The sequence below is a fragment of the Nicotiana tabacum genome, chromosome 5 (assembly GCF_000715075.1).
Source record: "Nicotiana tabacum cultivar K326 chromosome 5, ASM71507v2, whole genome shotgun sequence".
Classification (NCBI taxonomy): domain Eukaryota; kingdom Viridiplantae; phylum Streptophyta; class Magnoliopsida; order Solanales; family Solanaceae; genus Nicotiana; species Nicotiana tabacum.
In genome coordinates this window covers 52,281,223-52,308,201 of record NC_134084.1, presented here as the reverse complement: position 1 = coordinate 52,308,201, position 26,979 = coordinate 52,281,223, and the positions used below count along the sequence as shown (strand labels likewise).

The 26,979-nt window shown below is 38.0% G+C and overlaps 1 protein-coding gene across 7 annotated transcripts in view; it reads left to right on the top strand.

Annotated features, from left to right (window-relative positions):
• Positions 1 to 8,382, top strand: part of LOC107821098 (amino acid transporter AVT1A) — a 53,449-nt gene extending 45,067 nt beyond the window's left edge. For 5 of the 7 annotated variants that reach the window (XR_012709525.1, XR_012709526.1, XR_012709524.1 and 2 more), the window contains one exon: positions 8,140 to 8,382. The gene's annotated coding sequence lies outside the window, so the exon portion shown is untranslated. Of the gene's footprint in view, positions 1 to 3,253; positions 3,331 to 8,139 lie in introns of all 7 variants that reach the window. The other 2 variants (XR_012709528.1, XR_012709527.1) reach the window with 1 other exon arrangement.
• Positions 8,383 to 26,979: the final 18,597 nt, after the last annotated feature.

Below are 26,979 nucleotides of genomic sequence, written 5' to 3'. Positions count from 1 at the left end.
GCCGACGCCCTCAGCCGTAGATCTATGGGTAGCTTGTCGTATTTGCATCCAGAAAAGAGGGGAATAACCCATGAGGTTCATTAGCTAGCTAGTCTTGGAGTTCGGTTACTGGACTCAGGTGATACTGGAATTACTATTTAGGATACGGCAACATCCTCTTTAGTAACTGAAGTAAAGGAACGTCAGTACGAGGATCCTGTGCTAGTTCATTATAGGGATACCACTCTTTAGAAGGAGAAGACACTGTTTGAAATTACAGAAGATGGGGTCCTCATATTTCAAGGGCGATTATGTGTGCCTAATATTGTAGGGCTGTATCGACAGGTTATGGGAGAAACTCACTATTCTCGTTATTTTATCCATCCAAGAGCAAAAAAGATGTATCATGATATCAGGGAAGTGTATTGGTGGGACGGAATGAAAAAGGATATAGCAGTATTTATTGCCCAGTGTCCTAACTGTCAGCAGGTTAAGATTGAGCATCAAAAACCCGGTGGATTATTGCAGGCTATGGAGCTTCCGACTTGGAAATGGGAAGTAATCAATATGGATTTAATCGTAGGCTTACCTCGTACCCAACGTAAGTTCGATTCGATATGGGTGATTGTTGATAGGCTTACAAAGTCAGCCCATTTTCTGCCCATTAGAACTACATATTCCTCAGAGGATTATACAAGGCTTTATATTAAGGAGATAGTACGACTGCATGGTGTCCTTGTATCTATTATCTCGGATAAAGGAGCTCAATTTACAGCTAACTTCTAGAGGTCCTTCTAAAAGGGATTGGGGACTCAAGTAAGTCTTAGTATAGCATTTCATCCCCAGACAGACGGACAGGCTGAGCATACTATTCAAACACTAGAGTATATGTTACGATCTTGTGTAATAAACTTCAAAGGTAGCTGGGATGATCATCTGCCGCTTATTGAGTTCGCATATAATAATAGTTACTATTCCAGTATTCAAATGGCTCCATACGAAGCTCTTTAAGGACAGAAGTGTAGGTCGCCTATAGGGTGGTTTGATGTTGGAGAATCTGGATTACACAGGCCAGACCTGGTTCAGCGAGCCATAGAAAAAGTAAAGTTGATTCGGGATCGACTATTGACAGCTTAGAGTCGTTAGAAGTCATATTCTGACGTGCCGCAATGAGACTTAGAGTTAGGGGCTAATGACTGGTATTCTTAAAAGTGTCGCCTATAAAGGGTGTGATGAGGTTTGGCAAAAAAGGCAAACTTAGCCCACGGTATATTGGGCCTTATAGGATTATTCGGAGAGTGGGCCGAGTAGCTTATGAGTTAGAATTGCCCTCGGAATTGGAGTCTGTCCATCCGGTTTTTCACGTATCTATGTTACGACAGTGCATTGGCGATCCTACCCGAGTGGTGCCCACGAATGATGTACAAATTACAGAAGACTTATCATACGAGGAAGTTCCAGTTGACATCCTAGACCGACAAATCCGCAAGTTGTGGAATGAGGAGGTAGCCTCCATGAAAGTACTTCGGAAAAACAACAATGTGGAAGAAATGACTTGGGAGGCCGAGGAAAACATGAAGTCTAGATATCCCTACTTATTTCCTCCTCCAGAGAAGGGTCCGACTGAGATGTCATAATCATATGGTTCGAGTATAAATTCTTGTGTTGGTTATTATCGTTGGTCATGTGAGGCTATTGTCGTTATTCATAATTATGGTCCTATGTGTCGTTGGATTATTAAGCTTCTACGGGAAGAGTTGGTAGTGGTGTTGTTATAGAGGCGACCTTGCCAAAGTTATATAGATCACGGGGAGTTGAACATTCGACGATGAATGTTTCTAAAGGGGAAGGATGTTACATCTCGCGTTTTCATATGTTAAAATTTCGTTTTCAGTTAACCGACGTAGACTCAGGGATGAGATCATCTTGACGTTAACGTACTTACGATATTTATAACAAGCGATAAATGAGTGTCATGAAGGATAAAGGGGTACACGAATTAAAAGAAAACGAGTTTCGTTAAAAGTGGCCAATTTGGAATAAATTACGGGTCGAGCGATAATACCCGATAATTATGAACTAGTACCATGCAAGATATCATATGACTACGGTAGTATAATATATAATGTATATATAAAGTATTTTAAAAATAATGTATAAAGTATATATAAAGTATATTAAAAATAAATAGAATTTTAAGTAATTTGTGGTAATTTTTAAATTATGCGGGTAATTGGTTAATTATCGGGTAACGAAACATTACCCAGTTAACTAAGACAAAGCCACCATGACAAGAAAATGACTCTTATTTTAGTCATTATGCCATGTGGCCACTAAAGACCTAACTAAGTAAGACTTGATTTTAAATTACCTAGTTAAGATAATAACTTTGAAATCAAGTCCCAAGAACTTTGAAACCAAATCAATTTCATGTCTTTGGTTTCATTTCAAATTCATGTCTTTGGCATTGAAACCAAGAACGTGTAAGTTCAAAAGCAAGAAACATTTTACAAATTAAAAAGCTAACTGTCATACTACACCAAGATGTGAAAAGCATGAACAATTTCGTTTCAAAAATTTTAAAGGATTCAAAAAAATTCTCGTTCAACATATTTCACTGAAACAGAAGCTTCATTTCATTCGAATAATTCCAAGAACATGTATGTTAAGGCCCTCCCTTATTTCTTTTGGCATTGTCCAAATTATACTGGAGAAACGAGCAAACACACAGTTTTCATAAATTACTCTATTCATAGAAATAGTAGGAGTGTCTATATTCTTGATTCCCCGTGAAAAATATTATTATCTTCTGTTCATGGGTCTCAGAATAGTATGCAGTTGGAAAAGTTTATCTGGAAGGAATATTGAGATTATTACGTATTTTTCATGCATTTTACTCATTTATACATGTGCATTGACCCATGATCAGATGGCGTTATATACGTGTATATATGTAAATATATGTATATGGGATATGGAAAAAGGTTACGGCGTTATATACGCACCACCACCTGATCAACTGGTATATGTTGATGATGTTGCCCACAGTGGCCGAGACGATATGATGGGATGCCCTCAGTGGCTTGATGATATTATGTACACCCATACCTATGCATGACACAACATTTATACGTATGTGCATGACGTTATAAATGTTTTACAATTTACAAAGTTATTCAGATTTAAAGATGTGTTTCTTTATTCTATGTTTCATCTATGTCTTTTACGTACTAATTTTCATGCCTTACATACTCAGTACATTTTTATTTTACAGGGCCTGCGTTTCATGCACACTATCGCGCCCCCTTTTTTCCCTTCGCAGGGAAGTCCGGGGTTTCGACATTCATTAGGGTAATAACTTATTTTCTTTTGGGAATTGGGTATTTGAAGAGTCGCCACCTAACGGATTATGGTGTGTTAGGACACCTAGAGCGATTAACTCTTGGATTGGTTTGCATTACCAGAGATTTAGGGTAAGGCCTCGAAATAACCTTGAGAGGAAGGTGTTAGGCACCCCTCGCGGTCCATAACGGTGGGTCTCGGCCGAACTTATATTTAGGAATTAGTCCATAAATAGTTGATTTATCAAATAATTTGCAAGTAAAGCACGTTGGACGTTGTATAACTCAAATAATAAGACAAAGATTTTGAACAAGTTGCATACATATAAAACAAAGTTTTAAACATAAGGGATTTGGGAAAGGAGAGGCCCTAGGTTGGTTAGCCTACAGGATCACCCCACACAATGTCCGGTAAACACTCCTCAATAAGGGGCTACACGTGACATTAGCATGTAGTCATCATATCTTATATCAACTCTTCCCACCCCTTAGTGGTTATTAAAACGAGTGTTGGTTAGCGATCTCTATTGCGTGCTGTTACCCGTCCCTTCTTAATGGTCCTGGAGGAAATTTAGGACCTCTACCTATAGGCAGTTCTAGACAAACCCTAAGGTTTAAAGGAGAAAATACTAAGGCGATAGGCAAGAACAAATAGGACCTTCGCACATAAGGCAAAAAGAAGCAACTAGAGGCTCAAGTTTACCTCCACAAACAACGCACATAAGCAGCACGACTCAAACACAAATAAGGGTCGTATTGTTAAACGGTATCCTAAGACATGATGTCTAAGTGAATATCAATATAGAAGATAGGCGGTTTATTTTATAAACTCAGAAGTAGTGGCCCTATCTTTAAGCATGTTAAATCAGAACAACATTAAGTGACAGAAACAGTTTCAGAGTTGCAGGATTTGAAAACACCCTATATGCTTGCCTACACGCTGAATAGTGGTGTCCTAAAAGCATGATGACTACGTTTGATATAGTAAAATAGTGGGCAAATTTTAAAACAGACTCTTGAGTTCCTATAGGCATGCTTTCTAATAGTAAATTAGAGCAGTACTCGAAAGAATTCATTTCAGGGAAAACAAATCACTAATTAGACCAGTTTTAAAATAAACTAATCATGAACTGGATTGACTTATTTAAACTAGACTGATTTTAGATCTATATGCCGAATTTCTAGTGTTGTTCCCTATAGGCATGATATCTAATTGTTAATAGTTGATGTTAGAAACTTGTAGGCATGATAACAAATGGAAACACATGTAAATACTCGTTATAACATAACATAGCAAAATATAAAGTCCTATAGGCATGGTTTCTACTTGTGAAGTTGGTTTTAAGACCTATAAACATGATTTCTATTATTGGAACCACTTGAGACCTATAGGCATGATTTCTAACATGGTAAGGTAAACGTAGCAAATATAAAATCCTATAGGCATGGTTTCTACCCATATTACCCCACAAATATGTAACTACCCACCCTTTTTCACTAGTCACCCCAATATTCGTTTACAAATTATTACAAACCAGATGAATAAATTACATAAATAGATAAAAAAAAAACAGGAAGTTACACTATAGGGAGCCTGAAGCAGGCCCATGTGATTTCCCAAAAACCTCCAATAGCCTCAAATGCCAATTTCACAGACAATATCATTGTCCAGGTATGTCAGAGTTCCCTAAGGATCTCAAGAATCCCGGGCAGTGCTCACACCTAGACTTTGGAGCCAAATTGAGTAAGTGCAGTGTGGAAGGGTCATCCTCAGTGTGCCAGAGTTCAGAGGGTTCTCAAAAGGATCCCAAGGCAGTACGCACACTGGAGGGGGCAGAACCTAGTAACTTAGGAGTAGAGTGAGAGTGCTTGACACAGTTTGAAAATGTTTCAGTAGGAAAACAGTGTTACAAGGGATTTGCTTGAAATAGTTTTGTAAAGAAAATAGGGAGTTATTAAATAAGACAATTTTGAAAAGGGTAAGGTGACTGACAATCAATCAAACCAATTACAAAATTAGAAGAAGTTCATCAGCACTTCAATACATGGAATCAAACAGGTTCACATATCCACTCAAGGGGTAATGGGGATTTGGGGTAAGTATAGGGCACATAGTAAGCACAGATGCACATAGGTACAGAATCAGAGAAGCCTTGAAAGGGGTTCAAAGGATTTTAAAGGATAGATATTGGTACCAATACAGTAGGAGTTTCAGAAACAATCATAGAATCAACCATTTAAAGTGACAGATCAGGTTGCATATCAAAACTGGATAACAGTAGACAAGCATTCAAAGCAAGGTAGAGTCATGTTAAGACATACTACTAGGGGAGGGGGTAGAACATGTTCTGAAAAACCTAAGAATGTTAGATTAGCATGATAGATGAAGTAGTAATGTAAACATGTCAATTGCATGTTGAGTAACAGAACCATAGATAGAAACAAATGAGAAACATGATAAACTGAAGTAGTAAAAGAAACATATTGGTTTTGAGACTTAAATTGAACTCAGAACATACCAGTAGAGGGATGGTAAACACAAAGTGAGGAATAGGAAAGCACAATAGTTAGTCTTGGCTTGCAGCCGGCTAACTCAGAATAATAGCAAGTAATCAAAGAGATAGCAGAAAGTATTTGAGTGTGAGAGAGCTTTTTGAACCAATGCGTTCGTGTGTTTGTGTTAATGAGAGAGTATGTATATATATAGTAGTTCGAAACTAGGTAAAATAAGGCAAGAATCATAATAGTATAGTAATTATGGAACTCAGAACCAATTAGAGCAAAATTAATACAAGTACTCCCTTAAGTTTGTGAGCACGTAATTTTTGCCTCACATGAATTACTCCTACAGAATCCCAAAGAATTAGATTTTTCTTTTAATTATTTGTCATTTTAAAAATTATTGTAGAATTTTCTTAATTATTTGCAATTTTCTGTGTGTGTTTAATTTTTAGTTTAATTCATGAAAATACAAAAATACTTCGCATTTGCATTTAGGATTGATTTTACGTTTTTTAGGTTAAATAGTAAGATAATTGTTTATAAAAATAAAAAATCACAAAAAAATAACTCATTTTGCATTTTAACCTTTTAATTTTTGAATTTTATAGCTTTTTCTTTTAATTTAGGACTTAATTAATTTTTGTAATTACTATAAGGGTAATTAGATTATTTTTGGTAAATTAATTTAGTTTTAAGAAGTTAATTTGGGTTTATTTTAATTTGAAAAGAAAAGAAAATTGAAAAATGAAAAGAAAAGGGAAATGAAATAAGAGAAGCTGTGTTTGGTCCAATTCATATCAGCCCAAACATTCAAGATCCCCTGAAACCCGCTCAAAGATCCGGCCCAATCATGCTTTAAACCGGTCCAAGACGTCAACCCCCAAGACCTTTGAAACGACGTAGTATAGGCGTGAGACTACGTCGTTTTGAGTTTGAAGTTTTAAAATCAATTTGGGCCCTTCATTTCCTTTTATCCAAGGGCTTAAACACTTCCCCCTTATTTAATTAAAGTTTCCGAACCCCCTTCAGTTTAACTCATGTACTTTCTTTGCTTCATCTTCCCCAAGTGTAAGAACGCTAATGCCGCCTGTAAACCTCCGCCATTCCCCCCGGCGGTTGGCCTCCAAATCCGCCCAAAACTTTACCACACACTCCCCATAACCCCTCAAACACTAAACCACCATCGATTTCCCCAAAATCCTCTCCATCTTTTTTTGATTTCAGATCTAAAAAGAACTCTAAGTCCTTTCCAGCCTTTGACCTATCATGTAAAAGGGGTCCGGTTTAATTTTCTCCAAGCATTGAAGGGATTTCGACCTAAGACGAGTGTTAGACAGTTGTTCTTACGAGAACAACTCGACTAACACTCATTTTGGTTCAAATCGGAAGTTGTCGGATAAGCTTTTCAAGCTTGTTCATCTCCAACCTTAGGTATCCATGTTCATGTCTTTCCTTGCTTTTGTTCTCTTCTATCCTCATTCTTTCTTTTTCTTTTTTCTTTTCTCTCTGTTTTCATTTTCTCTTTAATTAGTTAAAATTCGGATAAGAAGTAGTTATGAGTTAATCTTGGACTAATTTTGTTAAAAGGTTAGAATTAATTCTGTTTGTTTTTCATAGTTAGTATTAAAAAATGGTTGAGTTTTTTTTTAGGGCCATCATTTGAGTTTTAATTTGTTCGGGTCAGATTATTGAGTTTCAGAACACTCATGTGGTTGGGTGGAGTTTTGGGCCTCTGGTTTATTTCCAACAACAGCCCAAGGATTTTGTTTTGTTGTTTGGGTCGACCTGACCCATATTTGGTCTTGAAGTAAAAAACAGAGGGTTTAAGGGTAGTTTAGGGAATTTAATCAAGGGGAATCTTGGGTAATTGAATAGGAAGTTTCCAGGAAAGAGAGGGTTGGGCTAATTTAATAAACAGAATTTGAATTTAAGGACTAACTAGCAAAAACGAAAATTGGAAAAAGGGCAATAGGTAAAATTTGAAACCCAATTCTGCTGCCCTAGAAGCCTCTATAAAAGGTTTGTTACTTCATTATCAAGGCAGATTTTCAGAGATTAAAAACTTGGAAAAAGTAGAAACGGTTGAGCTAAAAAGACCTAAAATCCCTTGCATTTTTAGTAGAAGTTGGCCTAGTTCTGCTGTCATCTTCAGAGTTTAAAACTTCTTTAAGAATTTTGGTCATTCTGGGTTCAAAGCTGGTCCAAAAAGGCTGAGTAGTGCTGTTTGTTTGGTTGTTTTGGTGTTGTTGATGTGCTGCTGTTATTTCTCTTCCTAAATTCGAACTCATTTTCTCTGTTGTTTTGTTGTTGTAACCAGGTACATTTTGGACCTTATCAATATGTGAAGTTTGAGTTTGAAGCATGTTGAAGTTGTAAACCTGAGTTTTAGTTGAATGTCAAGCTGTCTTACTGAAGATTCATTCACATTCCATGTAAAATTATGCTTTTAATACATTACCTCTTGTATTTATTCATACCATTAACCTTGTTGATATGAATTAGATTTGTATTTGGACTTCTGTTATTATGGTTTTAGCATGTTTGAATTCTTTCTGCCAAAGGTCGTTAGGTGGTTGATACTGTCATTATAGGTTTAGTATGGGATAGACAGCACTACTTTGGGGTTTTGAATGAGTTGTTGCAATATCAGTGATATTTAATTTCAGATTAACCTTCACAAATGATTTGGCTTGGTTCGGAATTTTGTTCTTTAAAGATGAATAAGCTCAAAGACTATTGGGTCATTGTGACATCTGATGTTTAGGGAATCTACTGTCAAGCTCACTATGTATGGAAATCATGACAGTAATTTTAATGCTTAAACGAATGGCATCTCTATTTTCTGCATTTTGCATCTCGATTGGTTAATGTATTTCATGCTTACTCTACTAAAATTGTTCAAGTCTAATCGGATTTGGGTTACAAAAAGGTTGTTTAGAGCCCAAGGCTCTTGATGTCCAGGTTTATTTGCTTCATGGGGACTCGATCTCGTTTCCAGACCCTTTGATGTCCACACTTTTCACAAAATTTGGGTTCCCTTTGGGCCCAAAACTTGAGTTCACTAGCAAATGGAAATTGTATACCCTATAATGTTTAGGCATGTTTCTTTTTCGAGCCCAATTCCTCGTCTAGATGTCGTTGCCGTTGTCGGCGCAAGCCTTCTTTGAACGATCAACTTTTTTCATGCGATGTCTGCTAATTGTTAAGTTGGTTTGAACATTTTCCTTAAAAATAATTTCGAATCCTTAAGCCTTCTTTAATTAATTAGCCCCCTTTAAATTTAGATTTGAGGCTTGTCATATTAAGTAAGCTATAATTATCGCCCTCAAAAGATTAGTTCAAATATCCTTAAAAATTAGATTCGAGGTGTGACATAAACAAAATTAAATAACCCATGGCCCTCCTATAATTAGTAACAACTCTTTAAGATCGAGGTGTGCCATTATTAAATTTTTCATGGCCCTCGCAAACTTCTTATTAATTCAAACCATCGTAGTTTTCTTTAGGCCCAATTTATATTAGTATTGCGATTATATATACGTTCGCGTAATATAATTGCAAATTAAATTCATAAAAGACTCTAGGGATGCGTTCGCGCAATTTCAACCAAACTTTTCTTAATAAATCAACAAAAGGCGTCATTAATCGTGGACATGTTCGCGTGACATGATTTTGACGCGTCAATGGAAAAGAGTATACGTATGCGTAACTCAATTCTTTAATTACGAATAAATCAAGTGATTAAAAGCGGTAAAAGATAATTGCACATAGGTTTTAAAAATGAGTAGTTAAATAATTAAGCCAAGTATAAATTGCTAAGCGACCGTTCTAGAACCACGGAACCCAGGAATGCCTAACACCTTCTTCCGGGTTAAAAGAATTCCTTACTTAGAATTTTTGGTTCGCAGACTTCAAAAGGAAAGTCGAAATTTCCTCGATTTGAGATTTAAAATAAACCGGTGACTTGGGACACCAATTAAAATATTCCAAGTGGTGACTCTAAGAATTAAATAAATAATCCCATTTCGAATAATGTCACTTAAATTGGCAAAAATCCCTTATATACCCTCGGGTGGTAAAAAAGAAGGTGTGACAGCTCTTGCGATTCTGCTGGGGATAAGAACCCAGAACTTCCGGTTCAGGGTTCAAGATTTCGAGCTTGTTAAATGCAATTTTTATTTGGCTTTATTGTTGATACTGTATTTTGTGGACTTAATGTGCTAATTGTCATTTACCGCTTTGATATTACTTGAACTGTATTTAAATGTCTTCTTACGCCACCCCTCTAAGTCTTCTGAAAATGGTGCACACGTCCGTGTGGCCCGCTTTTTCTGTAGAAATTATACCAAATAGATCGAAGCTGGGCCAGAAACAAGGTCGGATAGACTTTAGTGCTCCCGGTACGTTGCCCCCTCTTCGTCCCCAGTTGTCCGCTCGGATAACCCAAGTCTAGAACAATACATCCAGGTTTTAAACCTAGAATAACTCATCCTCATGCCAGATCCCTAGTAGGAACGCTTGTTTGCATCATGTGCATTTGATTTGGGGACTCAACACAGGGGTTGGGTCCGCCTAGGGCAGGTGTACCCAAATTAAAAAGACCATCCTGATTCATCTTATGTGCTATTTGCGCATCTGTTTGTTTCGGCTTGCATGTTGACTGGTTTCTAGAATAGAAAAAGAAAATCAAAAAAAAAGAGAGAAAAAAAAAGGAAAATAAAAGTGAGAGGTAGGTATTTAGAAAATTCAGAAACTCTGCCGAAATTCTGAAAAAAGAAAAATCATTTCAAAATGAGCCAAAAATTCAAGTGCCATGTTACCCATGTTCCATCAATACTGACCGTACTACGCAGGTCTGATTCTCACCGGATGTGAGATACGTAGGCAAATCTCATCGGTTCTGACCCCAATTTTCAAAAATTCAAAAATATTTTTCTTTAGTTATTTCTTTCTGAAGTCTTTCATATGGAAAAAAAAATAAAATCAAATATCAAAATCCAAATTGTGGGTTTCCTTTATTTTGAAGTATTTTTCTCAAAAATTCAAAAAAAATATTCTTTTCCTTCTTTAAAAGTCTTTCTTTCATAAATGTCATAAAACTTGAAAAATTGAAGTCCAAAAATATTTTCGTTTTTCTTTAGAATTACTTTTGTAATAATAATAATTAAAAAAATCTCATAAGTCCAAAATATTTTTCTTAAATAGTCCCTCTTTCGAAAATTAAGAGGCAACATCCAAAATCCAAAAATATTTTCTTTCTTGTTTAGAAAAAGAGAAAACAAATAAAAATTCAAAAACAATTCTTCTTACTTTTGAAATTCTCAAAGCTCAAAAAAGAAAAGAAATTTTTAGAAGTCTCTCTTTCAAAAATAAATAAACAAAAATCAATCAAATCAAAAGTCCAAAAAAAATTCCTTTCTTCTTTTAAAGCATTTTTCCAAAAATTCCAAAAGAAATAAAAAAAATCAAAATCAAAAAATGTTTTTCTTTGGTCTTAAACCTTTCATGGTTTGAGTTTTATAAAAAGTAAAAAAAATGAGTTAGCTTATTTACTCCATTCTCGATCTTCCCGAACTACGCAAGATCTGATTCATGCGGCGTCATGATACGTAGGCAATCCTCATCGGATTCGATCATAGCCATAAAATTAACTGAGTGAAAAATAAACTAAAAAAAAAAGAGAGAGAAAAAATTGAGTGAAAAAAAAAGAGTGAAAAAAAAGTGACAAAAAGAAAACAAAAAAAGAGTGCCAAAAAATAAAAGAGCAACAAAAACGAAATGGAAAAAAAAATCAAGAGTGATTAAGAGAGGTAGAAATAAAAGAAAACGAGTACATACTGAAAGGGTTAACTAAGGTCGGGATGAAACATGCAACCATTCAAACACATGGTAGAAGCGTTTAACTGTCAAGTATGTTGCATCCCAACGTGCGATTTCCCATATGTTAAATGTTTCAAAACTAACAAGGTTGTTGGATGTGCAAACTAGCCAGGTTTTGGAGGTTGTTTTGTTGGTAGTCTAGCCTCCCCTCCTTCACAAAATCCAAAGGCACGGATGGACTTTGCAAGTAATCTACCAATCATCAGTCCTGAGGATAGCCCAACATCGGCTATTCTGCAGCTAGAATCAGCAGCTGCTGAAGAGAATAAGATGTTGCATCTCCGTATATTGGAAATGTGGGACGCCTGGTCTAATGGTAGGGAACCGCCAAGTGCAATCCCTGTGTTCCCTGAGTTGATCCCCAGGTCAAGTGAGTTTACCAATGCCCCTGTGCCAAACCCGTGTATTCCATGCGGGCACCTTCCAATTCCCTCCAATGATCTTGGCATGCCTTTTGTGGTTCGCCCCCAGGCACCGGCTTCAAAGGCACTGCCTCCAATGTTCATCTTTCAGGGTCCACAGCTTCAGTCAGAAATAGCATATGTGACCCCGTACTCTTTCACTAAACCTCCGCAATATGATCTCTCGGGGGAGCAAGAAAAGGTTGTTAAAAATCCAGAGCAAGAGGAAATGGCTAGGAAGATGAAGAGCCTAGAACAAAGCTTGAAAAATATGCAAGGTCTGAGTAGCCAAAAAGAGTGTCTCATACTCCGACCTTTGTATGTTTTCCCATGTCCACTTGCCAGTTGGCTTCAAGATGCCAAAATTTGAAAAGTACGACGGGCACGGAGACCTGGTCGCTCATCTGAAATGATATTGTAACTAGCTGAGGGGTGCTGGTGGAAAAGAGGAGCTGCTAATGGCCTATTTAGGGTAAAGCCTCTCCAAAATTGCTTCTGAGTGGTATACGGATCAAGAAATTACTCATTGGCATGTGTGGGACGATATGGCTCGAGATTTTGTCCGCCAGTTTCAATATAATGTGGACATCGCTCCCGACAGAAACTCCTTGTCCAATTTGAAAAAGAAAACCGCGGAAAGCTTCAGCGAATATGTTGTCAAATGGCGTGAGTAATCTGCCAGGGTAAAGCCTCCAATGGACGAAATTGAAATGGTCACAGTTTTTCTGCAAGCCCAAGAGGCTGACTACTTCCAGAACATGATGTTTGTTGTGGGTAAGTCATTCGCTGAGGCTATCAAAATTGGGGAAATGGTTGAAAACGGTCTAAAAATGGGCCGAATCTTGATTCATGCTGCTTTTAAAGCCACATCACCAGATGTTCAAAATGGTTCGGAGGGTTTGATGAATAGAAATGGGAGTGAGGAGGGAGTCATGATGGTTTCAAGCTCAAGGGGGCCTGCAGGTCATTCAGCCAGTCATATGTGTCTCATATGGTCCCACCACACTATTGTCCCCTTCAAGATGATGTTTATGTCGTGGCACTGCCTCCCTATGCGGTGATGAGCGCGCAATCTTACACGCAGCCACAACATTATACACAAAATCGAGCTCCACCTCCCAGAAATGCCCATCCTTACCAAGCTCCATATAATCCTCAACCAAATGATCCCCAATACAATCCTCGCCCAAGAGAGCCTTTCAGAAAGAATCAGTTCACCCATATTGGTGAATCGTATTCAAGCTTGTTCCAAAAGCTAATCAGGCTAAATCTATTGCAGTCAGTGGCCCCGAATCGGCTAAACCCCGAGTCCCCCTTGCACCGAGCTGATGCTAGATGTGACCACTCTAGAGCAGTGAGACACAGTACAGAGGACTGTTGGACCCTCAAAAGGGCAGTTGAAGATTTGATTGAAGTTGAAATAATCATTTTTCGGGATGAAGAAGCTCCGGATGTGATGAACAATCTGTTGCTTGTCCACAACATCGGGCCAATAGTCGGGATGATTTGTGAAGCTGAGGAATTTGATCTGGCACTGAAGGCCATTGCAGTCATTGCCGAGATAGAAGAAAAGCCAAAAAATGGCTGCCAAGCATGAAAGTTCCCCATCAGATGGGAGTCTTAGTAGCCAGTCTTGCTATCCTTTCTGCATCCGGATCATCTTAGGGTGTGATCCGGATGTTTTACTTTATTATCTTACTTTCTGATGTAAACCCTTCTATCTTCAAAAATTGAAAAAAAAAACAAAATTAAAAAAAAAATCACAGATCAAAAATCAAATGAAATTAATATTTCATTATCTATGAATGTCTCTTTGCTTAATCTTATCATTTTCCTTATTCTCATTTTAGTTCTGTTAAATGCAAATTTCAATAACATGACATGCTTGCGGACTTCATGCCCAGATCCAAACATGCTGTCTAATTGTGAAATAATGAACCAAGAACCGGAAAATGATGAAGAGGAGGCTTTTAGGGAAATAAATCGAGAATTGGAACAATTTGAGAATAAACCTAAGTCGAACTTAAATGATACTGAGCCGGTTAATTTGGGTAGTTTTGAAGAGGTCAAAGAAACCAAGATAAGCATTCACACAGATAAAAAAACTCGGAATGCATTGATCCAATTTTTGTTTGAATTCAAAGATGTGTTTGCTTGGTCATACGATGACATGCCAGGACTAAGTGTCGATTTGGTGGTTCACAAGTTGCCAACCTACCCCGATTATCTTCCTGTTCAGCAAAAGCAAAGAAAGTTCAAAACTGATATCAGTGACAAGATTAAAAAAGAGGTCACAAAACAGTTGAAAGCGGGGGTGATTCGAGTGGTCCGATACACCACATGGCTGGCTAATGTAGTTTTCGTACCAAAGAAAGACAGTAAAACTCGAGTGTGTGTGGACTATAGAGATCTGAACAAAGCTAGTCCCAAGGATAATTTCCCTTTGTCAAACATCTACATCCTTGTTGATAACTGCACCAAACATGAGATATAGTCTTTCGTAGATTGTTATGCAGGATATCACCAGGTGTTGATGGATGAAGAGGATGTGGAAAAGACAGCTTTTACCACACCCTGGGGCACCTACTGTTACAAAGTAATCCTTTTAGTTTGAAGAACGCCGGGGCAACCTATATGAGGGCCATCACTGCCATTTTTCATGACATGATGCACCAAGAAATTGAGGTGTATGTAGACGATGTGATCATCAAGTCCAGGACCCAGGATGACCATGTTCGGGACTTGAGAAAACTCTTTGAGCGGCTGCGTAAATATGATTTGAAGCTAAATCCGACTAAATCTGCATTTGGAGTTCCGTCTGGAAAGCTTTTGGGATTTATAGTCAGTCGAAGGGGCATCGAGTTAGACCCAACAAAGATAAAGTCTATTCGAGAGTTGCCTCCTCCAAGAACCAAGAAAGAGGTTATGAGCCTGCTGGAAGGTTGAATTATATTAGCCGATTCATTGCTCAGTTGACTTCCACATGCGAACCCATCTTCAAGCTGTTAAAGAAAGATGCAGCGATTAAATGGACGGATGAGTGTCAAGAAGCCTTTGACAAAATCAAAGAATATCTGTCGAACCCGCCAGTCCTGGTCCCACCTGAATCTGGGAGGCCTTTGTTTCTGTATTTGACAGTCTTGGAGAATTCTTTTGGATGTGTCCTCGGATAACATGACGTGACCAGGAAAAGAGAGCAGGCGATCTACTATCTGAGCAAGAAGTTCACAAGTTATGAAGCCAAATATACCCTGTTGGAAAGGACTTGTTGCGCCCTAACTTGGGTCACTCAGAAGCTTAGGCATTATCTACTGGCCTATACTGCTTACCTCATCACCAGGTTGGATCCTTTAAAGTATATATTCTAGAAGCAAAATGCCCACAGGGAGGTTAGCAAAATGGCAGATCATGCTCACTGAATTTGACATAGTCTACGTCACCCGCACGGCAATGAAAGCCCAGGCTTTAGCAGATCACCTAGCTGAAAACCCTGTTGATAATGAATACCAGCCTTTGAGCACCTACTTCCCGGATGAAGAGGTAAATTTAGTTGAGATAACACCAGAAGACACCAATGCTTGAAATATGTTCTTTGATGGAGCTGTGAATGCAAAAGGGGTTGGAATTGGGGAAATCTTGATCTCACCCACTGGTCAGCATTATCCAGCCACAGCCCGACTTCGGTTTTTCTGCACAAACAACACTGCCGAGTATGAAGCCTACATTATGGGTATGAATATGGAAATCGACCAAGATGTGGAAGAATTGTTAATCATGGGAGATTCGGATTTGATTATCAGACAAGCTCAGGGAGAATGGGAAACTCGGGATGTCAAGCTTATTCCCTACAGGCAACATGTGGAAGATCTTAGCAGGCGGTTCAAGTCAGTAGAGTTCAGGTACATTCCTCGTTTTCACAATGAGTTAGCCGACGTGCTCGCTACTTTGGCCTCGATGTTGCCATACCCAGGCAATGCCCACATTGACCCATTGGAAATCCAAATCCGAGAAAGGCACGGTTACTGCAACACAATTGAGGCAGAACCGAATGTTCAGCCATGGTATCATAATATCAAGAGGTTTCTGAAAACTAAAGAATATCTCGAGCAAGCCAGTGGAGACCAAAAGAGAACCATTAGACGGCTCGCAAGCGGTTTCTTCTTGAGCAGTGAGGTCTTATACAAAAGGACTCCAGATCTCAACTTGTTAATATGTGTGGACGCCGAAGAGGCCAGAAGAATCATGTATGAAGTGCACACAAGAGTGTGCGGACCCTACATGAATGGGTATGTTTTGGCAAAGAAGATCCTTCGAGCAGGCTATTATTGGATGACTATGGAAAAAGATTGCTTCAGTTTTGTCCGGAAATGTCATCAGTGTCAGGTGCACGGTGATCTGATTCATGCACCACCTACAACACTGCATCCCATGTCAGCACCTTGGCCATTTGTTGCCTGGGGTATGGACGTCATTGGGTCGATCGAGGCAAAAGCTTCAAATGGGCATAGATTCATATTGGTCGCTATCGACTACTTCACAAAGTGGGTTGAAGCAATTACTCTCAAATTTGTCACCAAGAAAGTTGTGGTAGATTTCGTGCATTCCAATCTCATCTGCCGTTTTGGTATCCCTGCAACTATCATTACAGATAATGCTGCAAACTTGAATAGTCACCTGATGAGGGAGATATGTGAGCAGTTTAAGATCACACATCGAAATTCTACTCCTTATCGGCCCAAAGCCAATGGTGCCGTCGAAGCATCAAACAAGAACATCAAAAAGATTTTGAGAAAGATGATTCAAAGTTCCAGGCAGTGGCATGAAAAGCTGCCATTTGCATTATTGGGATACCGCACTACTGTGCGCACATCAGTCGGAACAACCCCATATCTTTTGGTTTATGGCACTGAAGTCGTGATACCCGTAGAAGTTGAAATCCTACTCTTCGGATCATTGTTAAAGCTAAAATTGAAGACAGAGAGTGGGTCAAAACCCATCTGGAACAGTTAACCCTGATCAATGAAAAGCGAATGGTCGTAGTCTGCCACGGGCAGTTGTATCAACAAAGAATGGCCCGTGCCTACAACAAGAAAGTGCGGCCTAAAAACTTTGAAGTGGGGAAGCTCGTTTTAAGGCGTATTCTCCCCCATTATCAGGAAGCAAAAGGAAAGTTTGCTCCTAACTGGAAAGGGCCATACATTATCAGAAAATTGTTGCCAAAAGGGGCGTTATTCCTAGGAGACATCGAAGGGAATGACCCCGAAATAGCTGTAAATGCAGACGCAATCAAAAAGTACTATGTCTAATCCTTCTACAGCATCAATATTATCCGATTGGGATGACGAAGGCTTTCATTCTCGCTACCCCAAACACTCAAATCCTTTGCTAACCCTTTTAGCCGGTTACCTTCCTTTCATTACCCTCTTTGGAACTTGAAGATGTTTGAAAAAAAAAGAAAAAAAAAAGAAACAAAAAAAAACAAAAAAAAAAAGCAACAAAAACAAAATGTTTCCCTGAACTACATTCTACTTGATTCCGAAAGGATATGTAGGCAGCCTCTCTCTGGGGTTCAGTCACACCAAAACAAAAATCTCATTTTCCCCAAAAGTAAAACTGGGGCAGATGTTATAATAGTTAGGCGATAATCCCGTCTGAATGGTTCCAAAGTTGTAATTTGATATAGACTCTTTTTACCCAAACCTTGTTCAAAGTCCTTCCGATCAATCGGTGAAAGGTGTTCAAATCAGAGAAAGTAGTTGTTTGGATCCGATGCAATCAAGATGAGTCTTATTGGTGAAAACCTACGAGCACTATAAGGCGATGGTGAGCAGAGAAATTAAAAACGAGAGAGTATTGTTAGTGATAACTAGTAAAGAGCATTATAAGGCGATGGTGAGAAGAGAAATGAGAGAGGTCAATTGGCAAAAACCCGCAAAGGGCGTCGTTGATCAAAAAGAAAGAAATCCCTCGCCACCATTGGCACTGAAAGAGTCCTGGCAAGGTTTCTCGGTTTCAAAACACGGTTCATAATGGGTCTATGAGAAGTTGGATAGTTGGGCAGATCGGGTATCCAGTCTAAGAAGCATGTCATATCTATTGAAGTCTGCATGCACTCCAGATAAGTCCTTCTTTCCTCCCCGAAAGGGACACTTCTCCTTAAATTCACTTTCTTGTCCTTTGTTTACTTTTCTTTGAATCCCTTTCGGTCTAATTCTATTCCAAAACTAATACAAAGAAAATGTGGCAAGATTAGTTTTACAGGGTTCTGCCTAATAAAAGCCAAGTCCAAAGAAAGTACCCGGCCTCAGCGGGTGCATCAAGTCGATCCCGTCTGGCAATGATGGCCGATGCTCTGAAATCAAAGTTATTGAAAATGAAAAGAAATCCAAAGTCAAAAGCCTCTAGAGGCAGAATAAGGTGAGAGGGCCAAAGCCCCACACGGGTGAACCGTCATGGGAAATTTTGGAAAGCTGAGTTCCTCGGTTTTAGGGGAGATTAATCTTCAGAAAAGTCAGCAAGCAGCAGAGGTTCTCACCAAAAGATTTGGGCCGAGATCAAATGATCAAAAACAATCAAGGCCACAAAACCAACCACCGTTTCAAACTAACAATTGTTTTTTTGTTTTTGAAAATTTGAAACAGGTGCAATCCAAAGCAACCGTGCAAGGCAGGTGCAACCAAAAAAAGGAAAAGAAATGCGCAAGTGCCAGAAACAGCTTTGCAGCAACAATCCATAAAAAGGGAAGTCCCCTCCAAATTTTTTCCTGCATTTACTCATTCCATGAAAAAAAACAGAAAGGAAAACAAAATGAAAGAAAGATAAGAAGAAAATTCAAAATCATGGTAGCCTAGGGTCCCCAATCTCTAGTCACATTTTTCCAACATAGGGTCTTCACTACCTAGTTGATTTTATTTTAGACATAGGGTCTCCACTCCCTAGTCGTTTTTCCGACATAAGGTCTTCACTCCCTAGTCGCTTTTCCAACATAAGGTCTCCACTCCCTAGTCGAGATCATTTTAGACATAGGGTCTCCACTCCCTAGTAGCCTTTTGCCAACATAGGGTCTTCACTCCCTAGTTGAGATTATTTTAGACATAGGGTCTCCACTCCCTAGTTGCCTTTTGCCAACATAGGGTCTCTACTCCCTAGTTGATTTTTATTTTAGACATAGGGTCTCAACTCCCTAGTTGAGATTTTAAACATAGGGTCTCCACTCCCTAGTCGCCTTTTGCCAACATAGGACCTCCACTCCCTAGTTAAGATTATTTTAGACATAGGGTCTCCACTCCCTAGTTGAGATTTTAGACATAGGGTCTCCACTCCCTAGTCGTCTTTTGCCAACATAGGGTCTCCACTCCCTAGTTGAGATTATTTTAGACATAAGGTCTCCAATCCTTAGTTGAGATTATTTTTAGACATAGGATCTCCATCCCCTAGACGCCTTTTGCCAACAAAGGGTCTCCAATCCCTAGTTGAGATTATTTTCAGACATAGGATCTTCATCCCCTAGTCGCCTTTTGCCAACATAGGGTCTCCAATCCCTAGTTGAGATTATTTTTAGACATAGGGTCTCCATTCCCTAGTCGCCTTTTACCAACATAGGGTTTTCAATCCCTAGTTGAGATTATTTTTAGACATAGGGTCTCCATACCCTAGTCGTCTTTTGCCAACATAGGGTCTCCAATCCCTAGTTGAGATTATTTTTAGACATAGGGTCTTCATCCCCTTGTCGCCTTTTGCCAACATAGGGTCTCCAATCCCTAGTTGAGATTATTTTTAGACATAGGGTCTTCATCCCCTTGTCGCCTTTTGCCAACATAGGGTCTCCAATCCCTAGTTGAGATTATTTTTAGATATAGGGTCTCCATCCCCTAGTCGCCTTTTGCCAACATAGGGTCTCCACTCCTTCGTTGAGTTTTTATAGATATAGGGCTCCATTCCCTAATCTCTTCCTCCTAAAGACACACATTCCTTATTTTATCGCTTTCAAAAAAATATAAAGTTTAGATTTTAGTTACAAATAACTCGCAAAATTTTCCTAGTGAAAACTACGGCAGAAAATTTCGTTTGTTTGTTTTTGGTATCTGAGCAGGTTTTACCTCGAGACTCAGGGTTCGAGATAACCAAAAGAATGAGTCTCAATCCAGAACAAAGAAAAGAAGGAAAAGAACAAAAAAGAAGTGAACTCAAGGTGTGGAAGCGGATAAAGATGCGGATTACTCAAGATATGATTGAAGTCACAAGCTTCGCATGTCCCGACTTGATCCGAAAAGCTGAAGAAGAAGGAACCGGCACCTACAGCTGATGAGCATCAAGATTCAGATCGGATTCTACAGTAAGAACCAGTCAAGACTCAAGATCGAGCTTCAAGAGATTTATAGATAGGAATCTTGTAACTCGTAGTTGATTAGGCTTAGTTAGTTTAGCTTTTTATTTTCATTTTGGTGTAATAAGAGGTTCAGCAAGCAGTAGCAGCAACAACAACAATAGTGAAATCACCGCTCCCCAGTAGTCCTAGCTACCAAAACATCTAGAACTATACTGACTTGATTCCTTTATAGCCAAGGATATATAGGCAACCTTTGAAGCAAGGTTCGGTCAGGCTCTTTCAAAAAATGCTTCTCATGGAGTATCAAACGGGCAAAAATCCCTCAGAATTGCTCATTTTATCTTTGCCCGGAAACCCTTCATGTCTCCAAGCAAAGAGGGGCAGTTATGAGCACGTGATTTTTTCCTCACATGAATTACTTCTACAGAATCCCGAAGAATTAGATTTTTCTTTTAATTATTTGTCGTTTAGGAATTATTGTAGAATTTTTTTACTTATTTGCAATTTTCTGTGCGTGTTTAATTTTTAGTTTAATTCATGAAAATGCAAAAATACTTTGCATTTGCATTTAGGATTTATTTTACGTTTTTTAGGTTAAATAGTAAGTTAATTGTTTATAAAAATGAAAAATCACAAAAAAAAATAACTCACTTTGCATTTTAACTTTTTAATTTTTGAATTTTATAGCTTTTTCTTTTAATTTAGGACTTAATTAATTTTTGTAATTACTATGAAGAATAATTAGATTATTTTTGGTAAATTAATTTAGTTTTAAGAAGTTAATTTAGGTTTATTTTAATTTGAAAAGAAAAGAAAATTGGAAAATGAAAAGAAAAGGGTAATAAAATAAGAGAAGTTGTGTTTTGGACCAATCCATATCAGCCCAAGTGTTCAAGATCCCCTGAAACCCGCTCAAAGATTCGGCCCAATCACGCTCTAAATCGGTCCAAGACGTCAGCCCCCAAGAGCTTTGAAACGACGTAGTATGGTCGTGAGACTACGTCGTTTTGAGTTTGAAGTTTTAAAATCAACCTGGGCCCTTCATTTCCTTTTATCCAAGGGCTTAACCTCCCCCTTATTTTAATTAAAGTGTCCGAACCCCATTCAGTTTAACCCATGTACTTTCTTTGCTTCATTTCCTCCAAGTGTAAGAACCCTAACGCCGCCTGTAAACCTCCGCCATTCCCACCGGCGGTTGGCCTCCAAATCCGCCCAAAACTTTACCACACACTCCCCATAACCCCTCAAACACTAAACCATCATCGAGTTCTCCCAAATCCTCTCCATCTTTTTTTTGATTTCAGATCTAAAAAGAACTCTAAGTCCTTTCCAACCTCTAACCCATCATGCAAAAAGGGTCCGATTTAATTTTCTCCAAGCATTGAAGGGATTTCGACCTAAGATGAGTGTTAGATGGGTGTTCTTACGAGAACAACCTGACTAACACTCATTTTGGTTCAAATCGGAAGCTGCCGGATAAGCTTTTCAAGCCCGTTCGTCTCCAACCTTAGGTATCCCTGTTCATGTCTTTCCTTGTTTTTGTTCTCTTCTATCCTCATTCTTTCTTTTTCTTTTTTCTTTTCTCACTATTTCTGTTTTCTATTTAATCAGTTAAAATTCGGATAAGCAGTAGTTATGAGTTAATCTTGGGCTAATTGTTTTAAAAGGTTAGAATTAATTCTGTTTGTTTTTCATAGTTAGTATTAAAAAATGGTTGAGTTTTTTTTTAGGGCCATCATTTGAGTTTTAATTTGTTCGGGTCAGATTATTGAGTTTCAGAACACTCATGTGGTTGGGTGGAGTTTTGGGCCTCTGGTTTATTTCCAACAACAGCCCAAGGATTTTGTTTTGTTGTTTGGGTCGACCTGACCCATATTTGGTCTTGAAGTAAAAAACAGAGGGTTTAAGGGTAGTTTAGGGAATTTAATCAAGGGGAATCTTGGGTAATTGAATAGGAAGTTTCCAGGAAAGAGAGGGTTGGGCTAATTTAATAAACAGAATTTGAATTTAAGGACTAACTAGCAAAAACGAAAATTGAAAAAGGGGCAATAGGTAAAATCGGAAACCCAATTCTGCTGCCCTAGAAGCCTCTATAAAAGGTTTGTTACTTCATTATCAAGGCAGATTTTCAGAGATTAAAAACCTGAAAAAAGTAGAAACGGTTGAGCTGAAAAACACCTAAAATCCCTTGCATTTTTAGTAGAAGTTGGCCAAGTTCTGCTGTCATCTTCAGAGTTTAAAACTTCTTCAAGAATTTTGGTCATTCTGGGTTCAAAGCTGGTCCAAAAAGGCTGAGTAGTGTTGTTTGTTTGGTTGTTTTGGTGTTGTTGATGTGCTGTTGATGTTTCTCTTCCTAAATTCGAACTCATTTTCTCTGTTGTTTTGTTGTTGTAACCAGGTACATTTTGGACCTTATCAATATGTGAAGTTTGAGTTTGAAGCATGTTGAAGTTGTAAACCTAAGTTTTAGTTGAATGTCAAGCTGTCTTACTGAAGATTCATCCACATTCCATGTTAAATTATGCTTTTAATACATTACCTCTTGTATTTATTCATACCATGAACCTTGTTGATATGAATTAGGTTTGTATTTGGACTTCTGTTATTATGATTTTAGCATGTTTGAATTCTTTCTGCCAAAGGTCGTTAGGTGTTTGATACTGTCATTATGGGTATAGTATGGGATAGACAGCACTACTTTGGGGTTTTGAAGAGTTATTGCAATATCAGTGATATTTAATTTCAGATTAACCTTCACAAAATATTTGGCTTAGTTTGGAATTTTGTTCTTTAAAGATGAATAAGCTCAAAGACTATTGGGTCATTGTGACATCTGATGTTTAGGGTATCTACTGTCAAGCTCACTATGTATGGAAATCATGACAGTAATTTTAATGCTCAAACGAATGGCATCTCTATTTCCTGCATTTTGCATCTCGATTGGTTAATGTATTTCATGCTTACTCTACTAAAAATGTTCAAGTCTAATTGGACTTGGGTTACAGAAAGGCTGTTTAGAGCCCAAGGCTCTTGATGTCCAGGTTTATTTGCTTCATGGGGACTCAATCTCGAGTCCAGACCCTTTGATGTCCACCCTTTTCACAAAATTTGGGTTCCCTTTGGGCCAAAACTTGAGATCACTGTCAAATGGAAATTGTATACCCTATAATGTTTGGGCCAAAACTTGAGATCACTGTCAAATGGAAATTGTATACCCTATAATGTTTGGGCCTATTTCTTTTTCGATCCCAATTCCTCGTCTAGTTGTCGTTGCCGATGCAAGCCTTCTTTGAACGATCAACTTTTTTCATGCGATATCTGCTAATTGTTAAGTTGGTTTGAACATTTGCCTTAAAAATAATTTCGAATCCCTTTAAGCCTTTTTTAATTAATTAGCCCCCTTTAAATTTAGATTTGAGGTGTGCCATATTAAGCAAGCTATAATTATGGCCCTCAAAAGATTAGTTCAAATATCCTTAAAAATTAGATTCGAGGTGTGCCATAAACAAAATTAGATAACACATGGCTCTCGTATAATTAGTAACAACTCTTTAAGATCGAGGTGTGCCATTATTAAATTTTTCATGGCCCTCGCAAACTTCTTATTAATTCAAACCATCGTAGTTTGCTTTAGGCCCGATTTAGATTAGTATTGTGATTATATATACATTCGCGTAATATAATTGCAAATTAAACTCTTAAAAGACTCTAGGGATGCGTTCGCGCAACTTCAACCAAACTTTTCTTAATAAATCAACAAAAGGCGTCATTAATCGTGGACACGTTCGTGTGACATGATTTTGACGCGTCAAAAGAAAAGAGTATACGCACGCGTAACTCAATTCTTTAATTACAAATAAATCATGTGATTAAAAGCGGTAAAAGATAATTGCACATAGGTTTTAAAAATGAGTAGTTAAACAATTAAGCCAAGTATAAATTGCTAAGCGACCATGCTAGAACCACGGAACCCGGGAATGCCTAACACCTTCTCCTGGGTTAATAGAATTCCTTACTTAGAATTTCTGGTTCGCAGACTTCAAAAGCAAAGTCAAAATTTCCTCAATTTGGGATTTAAATTAAACCGGTGACTTGGGACACCAATTAAAATATTCCAAGTGGCGACTCTAAGAATTAAATAAATAATCATATTTTGAATAATGTCACTTAAATTGGAAAAACTCTCGTATACCCCCTCGGGGTGTAAAAACGGAGGTGTGACAAAGTTAAGGGAATCAGTTCAAACAGTAAGAACAAGTAACAAATAAAGAAAGAAATCAATGTACGACCAATAAGGAAAGATTTCAAATTCAGTAAGTATAGGGTAAACAATTAGGGCTAAGTTCAGAAAACTCTAATTAAGGAGATGGTCCGTAAGAATAAAGTACCAATGCAAACAAGGTACGCGAATCAATCAATTTGAATAGAAACGGTAGGAATCGAAGGTTTAAAGGAAGGTCTTCCAATCAAACCATGAAATAGGGAATCCAGAATCAATCAAAGAGAGAGTCAAGAGTCAGTGTTTAGCATATAAATAGAGTAAGATAAGAATAACTAGACATAGCAAGCAAAGAAGCAAGTCTTGAAAAGTCAAGATGAACACAAGCACATTGAGCTTATATAAGTTAGGCTAAAAAACTCAGTAGGAACATATTCGAGGCAAGATAGTCACAGAAACTCAAACAAGAACTTGTCAGTCATGCTAATACACAGAGCCAAATGAAGAAACCTAAAAAATTAGGGCTTTCAACATAGACGAGTTGAAGAGGTAGTAAAATCATAGAATCAGTCAAAATACGCAAGAAATAGAAGTTTAAATACAAAGAATCAGTTAAACAAAGTTCTAAAAGTAGTTCTGAAACACTTGTAAAGAGTTCCAAGGACATTGTAAAACCTTAAAGAAACAAACTCAAATCATCCTAGATCTGTATAGATCTAGGAGATATAGGAGGAAATTAGGGTTTCAAAAGAAACTCATATAGAGATGAAAGAACATGTTTAGAATCCCAAGGATCGTAACAAATACAGCATGATTTTGCTCAAAATCACATTGGAGTAGCCAAGAACAGACAAGTGACGAACCCTAGATGCAAGTCGGCATGGCCCTGGGCCCTTGAAGACAATAGAGAAGGCAGGCATGGCATGAGAGAAGCCATTGGAGGCTTAGGAGATGATAAGAAGTCACCGGAGATGACCGGAGAAGAGAGGTCGGTGTTTGAAGGGTTAGAGTTAGGTTGAGAGAGGAGATGATCTTAGGGCGGCGGATGTGGGAAAATGGTTAGGGTTGGAGGGTCGTTTGGAATAAAAAAGGCAAGACTTAATGAGGGTCGTTGATCTTTTAGATCAACGACCAGGATTTGATAGGTTTTGGGTCGGGTAGGTGCATTTAGGGCCTGGGTCGGGTTATTTAATCCAAAATTGGGCTGGGGTATTGGGTTTAATTGAGGCTAAAATTGAAATGCAATTTGGCTAGATTTTAAATAGCTAATTTATCCCCATATAATTTATAATAAATAATAGATAATTTCTAAAAAATAACTTCATGATTTAAAATAGATATTTAACATTTTAAAAATATAGAAGGTCGATTTTATGCATATAAATGTAATTATACATTAATAGGGCTAATATTGTAATTATATGCAAATTAGTTTTAAAAACATAAATGCAATTAGTTTTAAAAACATAAATGCAATTATAAAAAATGCCCAAAAATATTTAAACAACATTTTGGCATAAATATAGGAGTTAGATGATTAAATTATCACAACAATAATTTGAAGGATAATTATTGGAGATTTTATAAGTAAAAAAGGAAGAAATAAATCAATTTAAAACCTTTTAAAATTATAGGAAAATTATAAAGACCTTTTGCATGCTTATATATACATATATATGCTATTTTGAAAGTATTTATGCATATTAAAAAATATATAGGAAAAAACTGGGTATCAACAGCTGCCCCTCTTTACCCGGGAAAGATGAAAGAGTTTTCAGGTAAAGAAATGATGGCCAATTTTGACCGGCAGGATGCTTTGGAATCATTGCAAGAACGGACACGAGGTGCCGAAGCGGCTATGGTGAGCGGTTAAGGCTCTGATAGTTGGGGGAACTGTAGCGAGATCGCTCCTGCTAGGATAGCAGGTTGCTTACTGGTTACCTGCAGATAAAAGATGCTACAAACATGTATTTGCGAAAAATTAAGCATGATGCAAATTCCCTTTGGACCATGAAGGTTGTCTTCGGACGGTTAAAGATGACGTCCTCGGACCATGACGTCCTAAGCCATGAATTGTTCAGTGAGGGATTTGCAGTCCATGAAATAATGTTCTCAGGCCATGAAGATGGTGCCTCCGAACCATGACGCCATTGAATAATGATATGCAAATTTGAGAGATCCTCAAGCCATGACATGGTGTCTTGCGACTATGAGGATGATGCCTTTAGACTATGACGCCTTCAGATAGATTGGCGATATTTCAGCCCATGATATGCAGTAGTGATGTTAACAAGACAAGGCTTAGTCTTGCGAAATGGAGGGCAAAGC